At 39.6% G+C, this 13,291-nt stretch overlaps 1 protein-coding gene across 1 annotated transcript in view; it reads right to left on the bottom strand.

The window, feature by feature from the left end:
• The window catches only part of YIPF2 (Yip1 domain family member 2), a 297,545-nt gene that overhangs the window by 6,223 nt on the left and 278,031 nt on the right, over window positions 1-13,291 (bottom strand). The window lies entirely within an intron of this gene.

The raw sequence follows: 13,291 nt of genomic DNA, 5'->3' as shown, positions 1-13,291 counted from the left end.
AGTAATCCTCTTGGTGAGGTACTTTTGTGGTCTTTCCAGCTGTTGGAAGTGTCTTGTGAGGTACATCCCAAATGGGGCATTGTACTCTATGATGGGTCTAATAAGTGACGAGTAGAGGGGCACTATAACCTCTTTATTTCTAGATGCGAACCCTTTAGTAATTAGATGGGCCACATAGAAGGATTTCCTAACTACTTTGGCAATATGATTGTCAAAGGAGAGATTACTATCTACCTGGGTCCCCAGATCTCTCATTACCTCTTCTGTATTAAGGGGGCTGCCACCTATGTGGTAATTCGTGGGTGTTTTGTTTTTCCCAAACGGGATGACTATGCATTTTTTGGCATTTAGCTTGAGGCCATGACTTTGACACCAGGTGTCCGTCTCAGTAAGGCCCTTTTGGAGGATGTCCGTGTCAGCCGGAGAGTCAATTATGACTCCCAGTTTGCAGTCATCGGCGAACTTGGTTAGCCATAGTCCTCCTGTGTTTACCTGTACTTCTGAGAAGTATATGCCGAACAGTAGGGGTCCCAGGACCGAGCCTTGTGGGACACCACTTGTGACCGGTTTAGAGTCGGACCTGGAGCCCGCTATTCTTACCATGTGAGTTCTGTCTGTAAGCCAGTTGGCAACCCATCTTGTGACGTAGGGGTTTATGTTCAGGCTGGTGAGTTTTTCTGTAATACCCATGTGGGGAATGGTGTCGAAAGCCTTGGCGAGGTCAAGGTAGGCTGTGTGAACCACATTTCCCTCGTCTATGGCCTTGGTGACTGCCTCGAAGAAGTCAACCAGGTTTAGTAGGCATGATCTGCCCTTAAAGCCGAACTGGGTTGGGTCAAGTGTTTGGAGGTTCCCAATGTCTTTGTTAATGAGTTCCATAATGATGCGCTCCATAGCCTTGCAGACCAGGCTAGTCAGGCTTATGGGGCGATAGTTACCAGGGTCAGTTGTGGCCCCTCCTTTGTGGAGAATAACTGTTGTGCGCCATTCTATGGGCACATAGCTTGTGGAGAGGCTGAGGTTGAACAGCGTGTTTAGGTGGGGGGTTAGTTCGTTCTGTAGTTCGTGCAAGATGCAGCCTGGGACACCATCTGGTCCCATTGACGCCATGTTTTTGGCTTTTGAAAGGGCTGTTTTCACCTGTGCGTCTGTGAATTTTGGGACACTACACTTTTCTGGTATTGTTGTGGGCTCCTTTGGAGGAGAGAGGGGGGTGAAGTTTGCACTAAATCTATCTGCCAGGATGTTGGCAATATCAGTGGGTTCAGTATATTTTGTGCTATTTTGCACTAGTTCAGTGCATATCTGCGAGTTGCCACTTATCTTTTGAATCCTTGGCTATTTTTCTTTCGAAATTAGCCTTGGATGATTTCATGAGGGACCTCAGTTTCTTACTGATACTGATCAGAGATGTCTTTCCTTCTTGGGATTTGCTTTTTTTCTGAACTAGTTTCCTCCTTCTATTGTATAGCCTGTTTATTCCAGGGGTCCACCAAACTGGTTTCCTTCTCTTAGAGGAGTGAGTCTTGGTTTTGCTAGGGATGGCACGATCCATGCATCCTTGTAGGTGCTCATAGAGTGCATTTGTAAAGGTTTCTGCATCTTGGGCAGCGTTATCCTTTAGCGTGGGGGCTGTGAAACTTACCACCTCTGTCTTAAGTAAGGTGAAGTTTGCTTTAGAAAAGTTTTTTACTGTGGTTTCCTTAGTTGGGGGTGGTGGTGGGGTGTGGACATCCAGAGTGATTAGTTTATGGTCTGATCTAACCAGTGATGGGTTGACCTCCGGTGTGGAACACCTGTCGCCCATGTTAGTGATGATCAGGTCCAATATGTTTTCACCTCTGGTAGGGGAGTTTACCAGCTGATCCAGGGCATTTGAGTTGATGAATTCCAGGAAGCGTTGGACCTGGGAATTTGTACTCTGGTAGTTTTCCCAGTGAATGGTAGGGTAATTGAAATCGCCCAATATCAGGGTGTTTGGTAGGACCTTCATGTTTTCCAGTGTCTCCAGAAAGGTGGAGTGGTGGTCCTGGGTCATGGAAGGTGATCTGCAGCAGGCTGCAATTTGCACTGCAGATATGCCCGATGTTAGTTGCACATGGATGATCTCAGAGGTATCATGCTGCGCCACTAACCTGGAGGTGTAGGTATCCTTGAAGAATATGGATACACCCCCTCCTTTTGTGTTTCATCCGTGTTCTGTGGTCAAAACGTGTGGTATGAGTTGTAGCCTGGTAGTGCTGGGGTGCTTTCTGGAGCCTTGAACTAGGTTTCGGTTACTGCACAGATGTTGACGTTCTCCATACTGAGGAGTGCTTCGAGCACGTGCATTTTGAGATTTAAACTCCTGGCGTTGAGTAGCATAACCCTCAGTTTTTTGTTAATTGTGCTGTTTATGGAGGTGGGTTTGACTTTTGAGCCTTGCCTAAAAAAGGCACTATGGGGGCAGCAAGAGCTTTGGCCAGTATTCGAAAGCCTAGAGTTGACAGGTGCAAGCTGTCTCTTGCGAAGCAACACGGCTTGTCGAGCATGTCGTCGCAGGCTGACATAGACACTGGATCCCCTTTGAATGACACCAGAGGCTTAGCCAATTGTTGAAATTGACAATTTTTTCTTTATACTCAGGGATCATTCTTGGTGAGGGCAGGATGCTACTCAGGGTCAGGGTCATACCAGCCTGGGCTACATGATCAGAGAGCTCTTCCATATCTCTTTTCATGTAGTCTAGGGAGGTACATCTCAGGTCATTCACACCAACATGAACAATTACAGAGTCATATTTGTACTTGTTCTGGAGTGACCTGAGTGCTTGTGTTATGTGGCGGATTCTGACTCCCGACAGGCAGCTAACAGTAACCTTCTGCTTGTCCAGCCTAGTGAGTGGGATGTCAGTATGCCTGACTATAGAGTCACCTATTACTAGTGTGTTAAGTATGTTATTTCGCCTTAAGGGCTGTGATTGTGAGGCACACTGATTTTGTGTTTTATGTGTTGTCTGGTTTGTGACGGGAAGTGCAGGTTGTTTGGGTGCCTGCTTTGGAGGTCTCTGATGCTTTTGCAGGTTTTTATTTAGAGCCTCCGAGTATGATTTTGTGTATTTTTTGCCAGTGCTATTTTAGTAGGTCTGTATGCTGCTGGAGTTGTGGTGCAAGTGTTAACCTTCTCCTCTTGACTGTCTGTTCCAGTCTTTGGTGGAGACAGCTTAGCTTCCAGTTTGGCTGTATAATTGCATCTATTGCATATGTTAGTGTTTTGTGGTAGGAGGAGGAGGTTGTCTGTGTACATGAGGCAGTTGTAACGTTGCCTCAGGATACCCAGATTCACCAGCTGGACTGGAGAGTGCACCTGAAGTTGCCCTTTGGTCATGCCTGAATAGTAGGGTGAGCTGCTTGGTTGCAATCAGTGTCAGGGTATATTAGTGCTTGCTATTAGGTGTGACCAAGTGCTGGGCTGTAAAGATGCTTTTTGAGTGCTTAGGTTGAGAGTTAGACTAGTGTCAAGGGAAAAACTGAAGAGGAGACTTAGTGGAGCCGGGAATAATTTAACCATAGCTAACCGGCACTGCCCGGTGCACAAAACCGTGCAAACGCAGTTTTTATAGTAGGGAAATGAAGGAGACAGAAATTAGCCCAAAATGGCCAATAAACTACTAACTTCTGGGCTGGAACCACTCCTCCAGGGACAGATAGGTTGCTCAAACTCCCCTCTCTCACAGGTGAACAGAGAAACTTCCTTCTATCCAAGTAAGGTATGGGCAACTCGGAAACTAGCATCACAGCCCTGAATTCAGCACTAGCCTGAAAAATGGACTGGCAAAGGAGGAGGATTACACTGGCATGTACTTACATTCCACCTAAAACTGCTATAATGGAGCTTAAGAAAATTTTGGAAGAAATACGTTTTCAGCAAGGAAAACTGCTTCTAGGTTGAGACTGGAATTTTTATTTGCAGCAGTGAAGATGTGTCTGGGGGGGGCATAAAGGAAAATATTACAAAGGAGGGTAGAGTTATGAAGAAATTTATCAAAATATTTGGCATGGATGATGTGAATTTAGTACTAGGAGTTTGGAGTGAATTTACATATTATTCCCCAAGATATAAAAACTGGGCTAGGCTAGACAGAATTTACATTTCACAGGAACATGTCCATTTAATTGACGGTCTTGATAAGCACCTATTAACTCTTCCAGATCATGCACCAATAATAACTAAAATAAAAACACAGGGTAATTAAATAAAAATGAGATAGGTTTTCCTACCTAAGTATTGAAAAGAGAGGAATTTAAGGAATGGGTAGTGGAGATTGTTCAGGAGTTATTCGAGAGGATAGAAATCACTTCTGAAAATACAGCTAGGGAGTGGGATAAAATTAAGGTGGAGTTTTAAAATATGGTGGAAATAAAAGAAAGGGAGCTATGGCTAAGACGTAACAAGAATTACGTGGAGGGACTGACAAATGTTAACGTATTGAAAAATAGGGGGAAATCACACAGAACAATTAGAGGATCAACTGCAGAATGATAAGCAAAAAATAAGGGATTACCTCGATAATATACATGAGTTTAAAAAGACTGCTGTTAAGCAACTGTTTTTTTTTTTTGCTAACACTAGAGCACAAAAATGTTTGGCACGACAACTCAGGAAACAGAAAGTAGAAAGGTCTGTTGCCAAGCTTAGGGAGCCTTTAACAAGGAAAATAACAAGAGATCTTGTAGAGACATTAGAAATACTTCAGAAATTCCATGAAAGTCTGTATAAAGCAGAGAAATATGGAAATTAAGAAAAGACAGAAATGGAAATGTTTACGGAAGAATTAAATATGCCAAGATTAGAGGTAGATGAGGCTGAATTACTTACTGTTAGGTTAAGAAAGGAGGAGGAGAGGAGATAAAAATTGTGATATATAACCAGTCTACATGAAATTCCCCAGGAATAGATGGTATTCCTGTGGAAGTTTGAAAGCTATAAGGGAAAAAAATGATAAAGATATGGAAGGATTTGTTTAACAGTATTTTAAGAGGTGACAAACAAACTTCCTGTAATACCTAAAGAGAGTAAATATCCATCAGATCCAGCTTCATACAGGCCCATTTCAGTACTAAATCATGAATGCAAAATGCAAGAAAATACCATTGTTATTGCTGGGTCTTGATGCAGAGAAAGCATTTGACAGAGTAAGTTGGGATTTTATGAGCAGGGAAAAAAAATGATTAGGAGGATATATGAGGAATCAGAGGCGAAAATAAAATTGGATGGTTTGTCTCTCATAATTTCTGCTTGAACAGGGGAACCAAGGAGTGGTGTCCTCTTTCTCCGATGTTACTTGCATTATATTTAGAACCACTGGCAAGGAAAATAAGAGACTCAGAAATTCAAGAATATAATTGGTAATGATGGTCAAGAAAAGCTGGCTGTATTTGCAGATGATATTGTTTATACTTGATAAAACCAGAAAGAGACATTACAGTGTTGTGGAAGATTTTGAGACAGTTCCACATCTTTTGGAATACAAAATTAATGAAGCTAAAACAAAGGCAATAGTGGTAAATCATGTAGCCACATATGAATTGGTTCAGCAATATCCATATTTATGGGGACATGATAAAATGAAGTATTTAGGAGTATGGATTAAAAATAATTCTGGTGCAGTAGCTACAGATATGTGGGAAGAGACTAAACAAAATATAATATAAAAACTGAGAAAATGGAAGCTTTGTTATATGGATATGGATAGCAAGATACAAGCAGTTAAAATGGTTTTAGTCCCATTTGTCTTATACACGGGTCAGGGATATTTTTATCAACCAGAGGAGAAGTTGTGGATAGGAATTAATAAAGAGCTGAAGGACTTTATCTGGGAGGTGAAGATGGCAAGAGTCAAGTGGGATAAGCTGGATTCTTCCAGTAGAACAGGCCGGACTGGGATTACCCGATCTGAAGGGGTATTTCACAGCTACACATTTAAGGTTCCTATACATAACAGACAGAAAACTGTAATTCAAAGTGGAAAGGAATAATGATGAAACAGGGGGGGAGCTCAAGAAGCAAGGAGAGACTGGGATTTTGGATGCAGGCCTTTAAGGAGGATAAAAATAATCATACAGAAAATTATATCTATAAAGCAGCAGAAAGGATCCTAACAACTATGCCAACATGGGAATGCAAAAAGGAGATTCTGCAGATAGGGATGACTGCAATTAGGGATCTAGACAATAGGCAAGAGGGGGCTGGAATTTATTGGAGAGAACTGGCAAAGGAACCACGGTCTTGGAAGCAAATAACTAGAGAGGGAAGGATGAAAGAATAAGAAGATGCCAAGAATTTATTTGGACTGCAGGTTAGAGACTGCCTTCCCAATCAAGGATTGATATCAGGGTATAGGCAAGGGGATCCAAAGTGAGAAACCAGCACTGGTAGAGTTTTTATTAAAATCTAGAACAGAAGCTGCCAATAAAAGAGGAATAATTAGTACAACATACAAAATATTGCATGATAATTATAAGAATCAGTCAGAGGAGGTTAGAAAGCATTGGGAACAGAGACTGGATAAGGAATTCACAAAGAAACAATGGGAGGATATAAGTATGTCTCCAAATATGCAACAAAATCTAGAAGATTTAGGATTTTTGCTTGGAAATGGTTACATATATATTTTTACACCCCATGTAGACTCCAGAAAATTTTCCCTCAGGTAGACAGCAAATGTTGAAGGTGTGACAGGGAAGAAAGAGGTAATTGGGAACATATTTTGTGGGAGTGCAGGGAGATGGTGGACTTTAAGGATTCACTGCAGGATACACTGTTGGAGATACTGGGTGGGCAGATTGGTGTGACGAGGGAGATGATTTTTCTGAGCTATGATACAGAACTGGAATGGTCTAGACACTGTGAGGCCTTGCTGTCTCTAATTCTGGCGGCTGCCAAAAAAGCAATTACTATAAACTTGAAATCAAATTCTAAACCAATTTAACTAGAAATAGTGAATATAGTAACAGAGATAAAGCAACTGGAATTGGGATCTTTAGAAAAGCATAGGAGCAAATTACATAGGAAAAATTGGAACTGTGGGAGCAATACATGCAGAGGAGGAATGAGGATATGAATGAGCTATGTAATGCTGACTGACGATGACTGGGTAGATTATAAGTAATGTGTAATTTTTGCAACGACAATTATGCCAATATGGTTTGTGATGTATAATGTTTACAACTAAAATTATGTCAATATGGTTTGTTTTCATTTATATAAATGCATGACTGCCTATGTCATATGTGATAATTTAACAGACTCTTCTTGTTTTAAAAAAGAAATGCAGAGTGCAAATAGCAATGCTGCAGGAGATGCATTTGGAAAAAAATGAACATGTGAATTTGACAAAGAAAGGGTTTTAGGATGAATATTCAGCAGAATATCAGTGACAAAGGAAAGGAGGAGTAATTATATTAACTGCTAAAGGGACTCCAACAGTGATAAAGGATAGGGGAAGACAATAATGGTAGGTTTATGGTAGTAAGGGGCTAATGGCAAATGAGGATTATGCCGGTGTGTACTTGCATTCTATCAAAAACTGCTATTTATGCAACTTAAGAAAATGTTGGGAGAAATGATCAGCTTTCAGCAGGAACTAATATTTACAGGTGGGGAATGGAACTTGATTTGCAGTAGTGAGGATGTTACCAGGAGAACCCGGAAGTGAAAATATAACAGAGGGTACATTTCTGAAGAAATCTATGAAAATATTTGGTGTGGAAGATGTGAATTAAAGTAATAAGAACTTTGACATAATTTACATATTATTCTCAAAACAAGAACTGGGTTAGACTAGACAGAAATGATACTTTACAGGAATAATTGCATTAAATGAGACACTGGTGTTTTCTCACCTAGATGTTAAAAAGAGAGGAGTTTAAGGAATAGGTATTGGAAAATATTCTAAAGTTATTAGAGAAGAGAGAAATTCCTTCAGAAGCTATAGCTAGTGAGTATGACAATATGAAAATGGAGTTTAAAAATAAAGTAGAATAAAAGATAAAGGGCTATGGTTAAATAGGAATTACTTATAGGGGTTGACAAAGTTAAAGTATTGCAGATTAAGGAAAATGTCACAGAACAATAAAAGGTGCAAATGCAAACTGGTAAAGAGAAGATAAGGCAGTATTTGGATAAGTGCATGAGTTTAAAAAGATTGTTGTTAAGAAACTGTATTCTGATGATAGCTTCAAAGCACAAAAACTTTTAGCACAACAAATTATGAAGCAGCAAGTGGGGGGGGGGGGGCAAATTTAGGGAGCCTATAACAAATTTTATGGAAATGTGTATAAAACAGACAAATGTGGAAATGAAGAAAGAGCACAAATGGAAATATTTATGAAAGACTTATTATACCACAATTAGAGGCTGGGGGTCAACAATTAATAGTTAAGATAGGAGGGGATGAGATGAAAACAGTCATGTAGAATCAGTCTTCAGGAAAGCCTCCAAGAACAGATGATATTCATTTGGAAGTTAGGAATGAAGAACATGAGAAAATATCTGGAAGATTTTAACAGTATTTTAAAAGGAGGGAGGAATACCAACATCTTGGAAGAAAGTTGTGGTGGCTGTAATACCCATGGAAGGTCAAGACCCATTTCAATTTTAAACCATGATTATAAAGTCGACAGCAAAGGTGCTGCCAAAATTGACAGATATGGAACAGTGTGGCTTTGTGGAGAACAGGGAAACATTTGACAACATTAATAGAACAATGAGGATCCAAAGGGAAGCAGAGAGTAAGAAAATACTGCTGCTGTTGGTGGGTCATGATGCACAGAAAGCATTCAACAGTGTAAGCTGGGATTTTATGAGTAGGGCAATGGAAGTATTTAGATTCCCACATACAATAATAAGGTTAAATAGGATGATATATGAAGGATCAGAAGCGAGAATTAAAGTGGGAGAGTTCCTTTCTGACAAGTTGTGCTTTAACAGAGGAACCAGGCAGAGATGTTCTCTATCCTCTTTGTTATTCTCTTCATATTTACAGCCACTGGCAAAGAAATAAGGGGCTCATAAATGCAATGATATAATTGGTATGGTAATCAAGAAAAGCTGGCTTTATTTGCAGGTATTGCTTTGTACCTGATAAATCCAGAAAAGGACAGCTTTGTGTTGTGGAACATTTTGAGACAGTTTTAGGTCTTTTCTGGGTATAAAATTAATTTTGTACTCTCACACGAATTGGTTCAGCAATACCTTTATTTATGGGGATCCAATAAGATGAAGTACTTAGGACGGATTCTGTTATGGCAGCTAAGAATATATGGGAAGAGACTAAATAAAAGGTAATACACAAACTGAGAAACTGGAAGGTCTGGTTATGGATATGGATAGCAACATATATGGACAGTAAAAGTTAAAAACAGTAAAAATGTTTTTAGTCCCTTTAATTTTTATATATGGGTTAGGCATATTTTTATCAACCAGTGGAGAAGTTGTGGACAATTAACAAACATTTGAAGAATTTTATCTGGGAGGGGAATAGGGCAAGAGTTAAGTGGGATAAATGGATTCTTCCAATAGAACAAGGGGGGTTAGGATTACTTGATTTGAAAGGATATTTTACAGCTACACAATTAAGGCTCATATATAAAACACAAGCAGAAGGTTATAATTCAAAATGCAAAGGAATGATGATGAAGCAAGGGGGAAGTTGAATAAATAAAGAGAGTGAGTTTTTGGACGCAGATCTTTAAGGAGAATAATGAGAGGCAAGCAGAGTATTATATTCATAAAGAAGCAGAAAGTATTCTAAGAACAAAGAAACATGAGAATGGAGAAAGATTAGGCAATAAAGATAAGTGTAAGTAGAGGTACATAGACTACATAAAAAGGGGGCTGGTATTAAATGAAGAAAACTGGCAAAGGAACCAAGCTACTGGGAGCAAATAACTAGTGCGGGACAAGTGATAAAGTGGGATGAGACCAAGAAGGCATTTGGACTGCAAGGCACAGAGTGCCTTCCCTACCAGAGACTGATATCAAACCACAGGCAATAACAAAGGTATATGGGATTCTTAAGTGAAAGACCTTTTCTGGTAGGGTTTTAGCAGAATCTAAAATAGAAGCTGGTGTTAAAAGGTGGATAATTAGTAGGGCATATAAAATACTGCATGATAACTATGAGAGTCAATCAGAGGAGGTTGGAAAAGATTGGGAAAACAGACTGGAAAAGCAATTTACACAAAAACAACGGGAGGACATATGTACGGCTCAAGTATGCAACAAAGTCCAGAAGGTTTAAGATTTTTGCTTGGAAGTGTTTGCATGGGTATTTTTATAACTCAAGCAGACTTCAAATAATTTTTCCTCAGGTAGATAGTAAATGTTGGAAGCTTGTTGGAAAAGATAGAAGTAACTGGGAACAATTCTTTTTTGACTATAATGAGCTGGCAGATTTTAAAAATTTCCTACAGAGTACTCTGTCAGAAATATTGGGTGAGCAAATGGTTGTAATTAAGTATGCTTTTTTTTTTGAGCTGGAACACAGGATCTGAATTGCCTACACATAGTAAAGGCCATATTAAGTTTAATTCTGTTGGCTGCCAAAACGGAAACCAAAGTCTACAATAGCTGTATTTGAAGTACTGAATACTATAAGAGACAGAAAAGAACTAGAAGAGGGATCTTTAGAAAAATGACGGAGCAAATTACAAAGAAATAAATGGAAATTATGGGAACTATATCTGCAGAATAATGCTCAGGAGAAGGAACAGTGAGGTTTAAGGGAAGACAGAAATTCAAGCAATTCATGTAATGTTTGACTGATGATAATTACAAAGAAAGAAAAGCTGTGCTATATAGTATATGTAAATGGAAAAAAATTTTAATAAAGTTGTCTTCTTTTGTGTTAGTGTGTGTTTGCCTATGTTTTAAGGGATAGTCTAATAAAGGTGTTTTAAAAAAAAAAGCTTATGGTTATCCACCTCTTCTAACCTTGGTAGCTGCAGACCTTGCAAAAAATCATTGTTTTTCTACTCAACTCTTTCCCCATCATCTGGCCACTACATAGCACCTGATAAAAATTACAGATTTCCTTTATTTGCTCCAGCTCATAGTGCAATCTACCCAACTTATCTCTTTAAGGGTGATCTTTAACACTAGTGGCAAACTCAGGCAAAACATAATTAGGATAGCAATACAACTTATATGCTAGCAATATTTGTAACTTGGAAGTGTTTTCAAAATATAATTAACTGCTATAATCACACATTTCAACTTTCATCTTAGTTTTCAGGCCATTATAAATTCATCGGTTGACTGCATCTACCCAAGTGGTCTCTGCTGCTACTCTAACTCTTGCCAGGGTGACCTCCCTTGTAACTTGCTTCACAGTCTCCTTTCTGATGTTTTCCCACTCCTCTAAAATAGTGCTCCCTCTCACTCCTCCATCTTTGTTACTGCTTTCTTAACTAGCTTTTTAACATATTTTTCATGCTTATGGGAGGTCATCCAATACCTGAGGAGCCTCCAGTGCCTCAGCCTGTTAGACATATTTTGCATTTGGACTTTCAGTAATAATGTTGCATGGTTTGAAATTATAACCAGAAGCCTACCACAGTCCTTTACCCAATATGTATGCACTTTAGTTATATAAATCCTATGTACTGTCATCCTGGATTCATATTTAAATGAATGGAAAGTGCAATCTTTTCCCAGATGGTACCGTTATGGATATGTCTATCAATCCCCACATTTTCAACTAGTTTTTGAGACAATTCCCTTCTTTAGTTATTTTACTTGATTTGGGGTGATAGTAATGTATGCCTTATCCAGAAGTATGTTCCCGTCTCTATTCATAACTAACGTGCCCTAGCAGAAACTAACTTAATTCTCCAATTATACTTAATGTGTCTTTGGGGGGGGGGCATATAGTAAAACTAGGGCTATTTTGACACCCCTGATTGATTCTCTCTCACAGCAACATATCTCCCTAATTGATCAAGTTTTGAGTCTTCCACTATCAAAGGACAAGTTTTCTCTAATAAAATTACTACCCCCTCATTTTCTGGATCCCTGGAATTTAGATGAGTATGCTTCTCTACAGCTTTTGCCCACTAGCTACAAGTTTTTTTTTTGTCAGGTCTCTCTCTTGAAGCATGATTATGCAGGACTTAAACATCCTTATGTGTGCTAGCATTTTATCTAGTATACGCCTGCCCACTTGGCCACTTAAATTCCAGGAGTATAAACGAATATTCATGAGTTTTTCAGGCATTTAGCCTACTTATTACCCCCTGCTTCTTAATACTGGCTTTTCTATGTGCTCTTACTCCACTCTTATCAATTACCTTACTAGCTATTAACACTAATCACAGCAAAAGTCCAACCACCAAAAACGTCTGAACCATTGTAACTATGTACAACTGTTTAGGCCACTGCACATCAATTTCAAAGGATAAGTTAACTCCTCTCCAAACTAATTTGACTTCTCCATGTTGAAAAGAAAAACACAGTTCCACTAGTCAGTTTCACTATTGTGCCCCCCCACCACCTACGGCCAACTAAAATTCTACTTCAAGATCCTAAAGTTTTGTGTCTGTATTTATTACAATTCCAACCTTCCCTGCACTTACTGGTGCCCGACAGTTAATGAGCTTCACGCTTGCTGCTATTTCCAGTTAACAAGGTGCCACTCCTATTCAGTGTCACAACCATCTATAAAGCTTTATCAGGTCTCTCTCCTGAAACATGATTATCTGGGGCTTAAACATCCTTATGTGTGCTAGTATTTTATCTATCTAATGGAGCTGCTACACATCCAGAAGTCAAACAGCACGAGGGTCACCAAATCTAGGGATCTTAACACAGTCAGCAACTCAAACAGAACATGCTGAGGAGACAGATATGTGTCTCACTGATTGTCCCTTCTTTGGAACAGGCTTTTTATTCACATTAAGCAGAGCCTTTTCCTAGCCCTTTTCAAAAGCAATTTGGATCAATGGATGGGGATCACAAATTCACACCTGGGGTAGTGCCCCTGTCCCTTATTGAGAGGGGCAATCTGTATGACACTCAATGCACAAGCACAAATCCATGTCATCCTCTTGCCCCTAGGGGCCATACATTGGGTAAAATCGGGTTATACTGGCTAGGTGTGCAAGGGCCCTTAAGCCATTAGATTCATAGATTACTAGACTATGTTACCAGGGCATGCAATCAGGTTGGGTTACATGGCTAGGCTTATAAAGACCCCGGTGGCTGTTAGCCTAGTATATACCTATGATGAAGGATGGCATCTTTAATAATAGCT

This window comes from Protopterus annectens, chromosome 9.part0 (assembly GCF_019279795.1).
Source record: "Protopterus annectens isolate FY-2018-M chromosome 9.part0, PAN1.0, whole genome shotgun sequence".
Lineage (NCBI taxonomy): Eukaryota > Metazoa > Chordata > Ceratodontiformes > Protopteridae > Protopterus > Protopterus annectens.
This window is presented reverse-complemented; position numbering and strand designations above follow the sequence as displayed.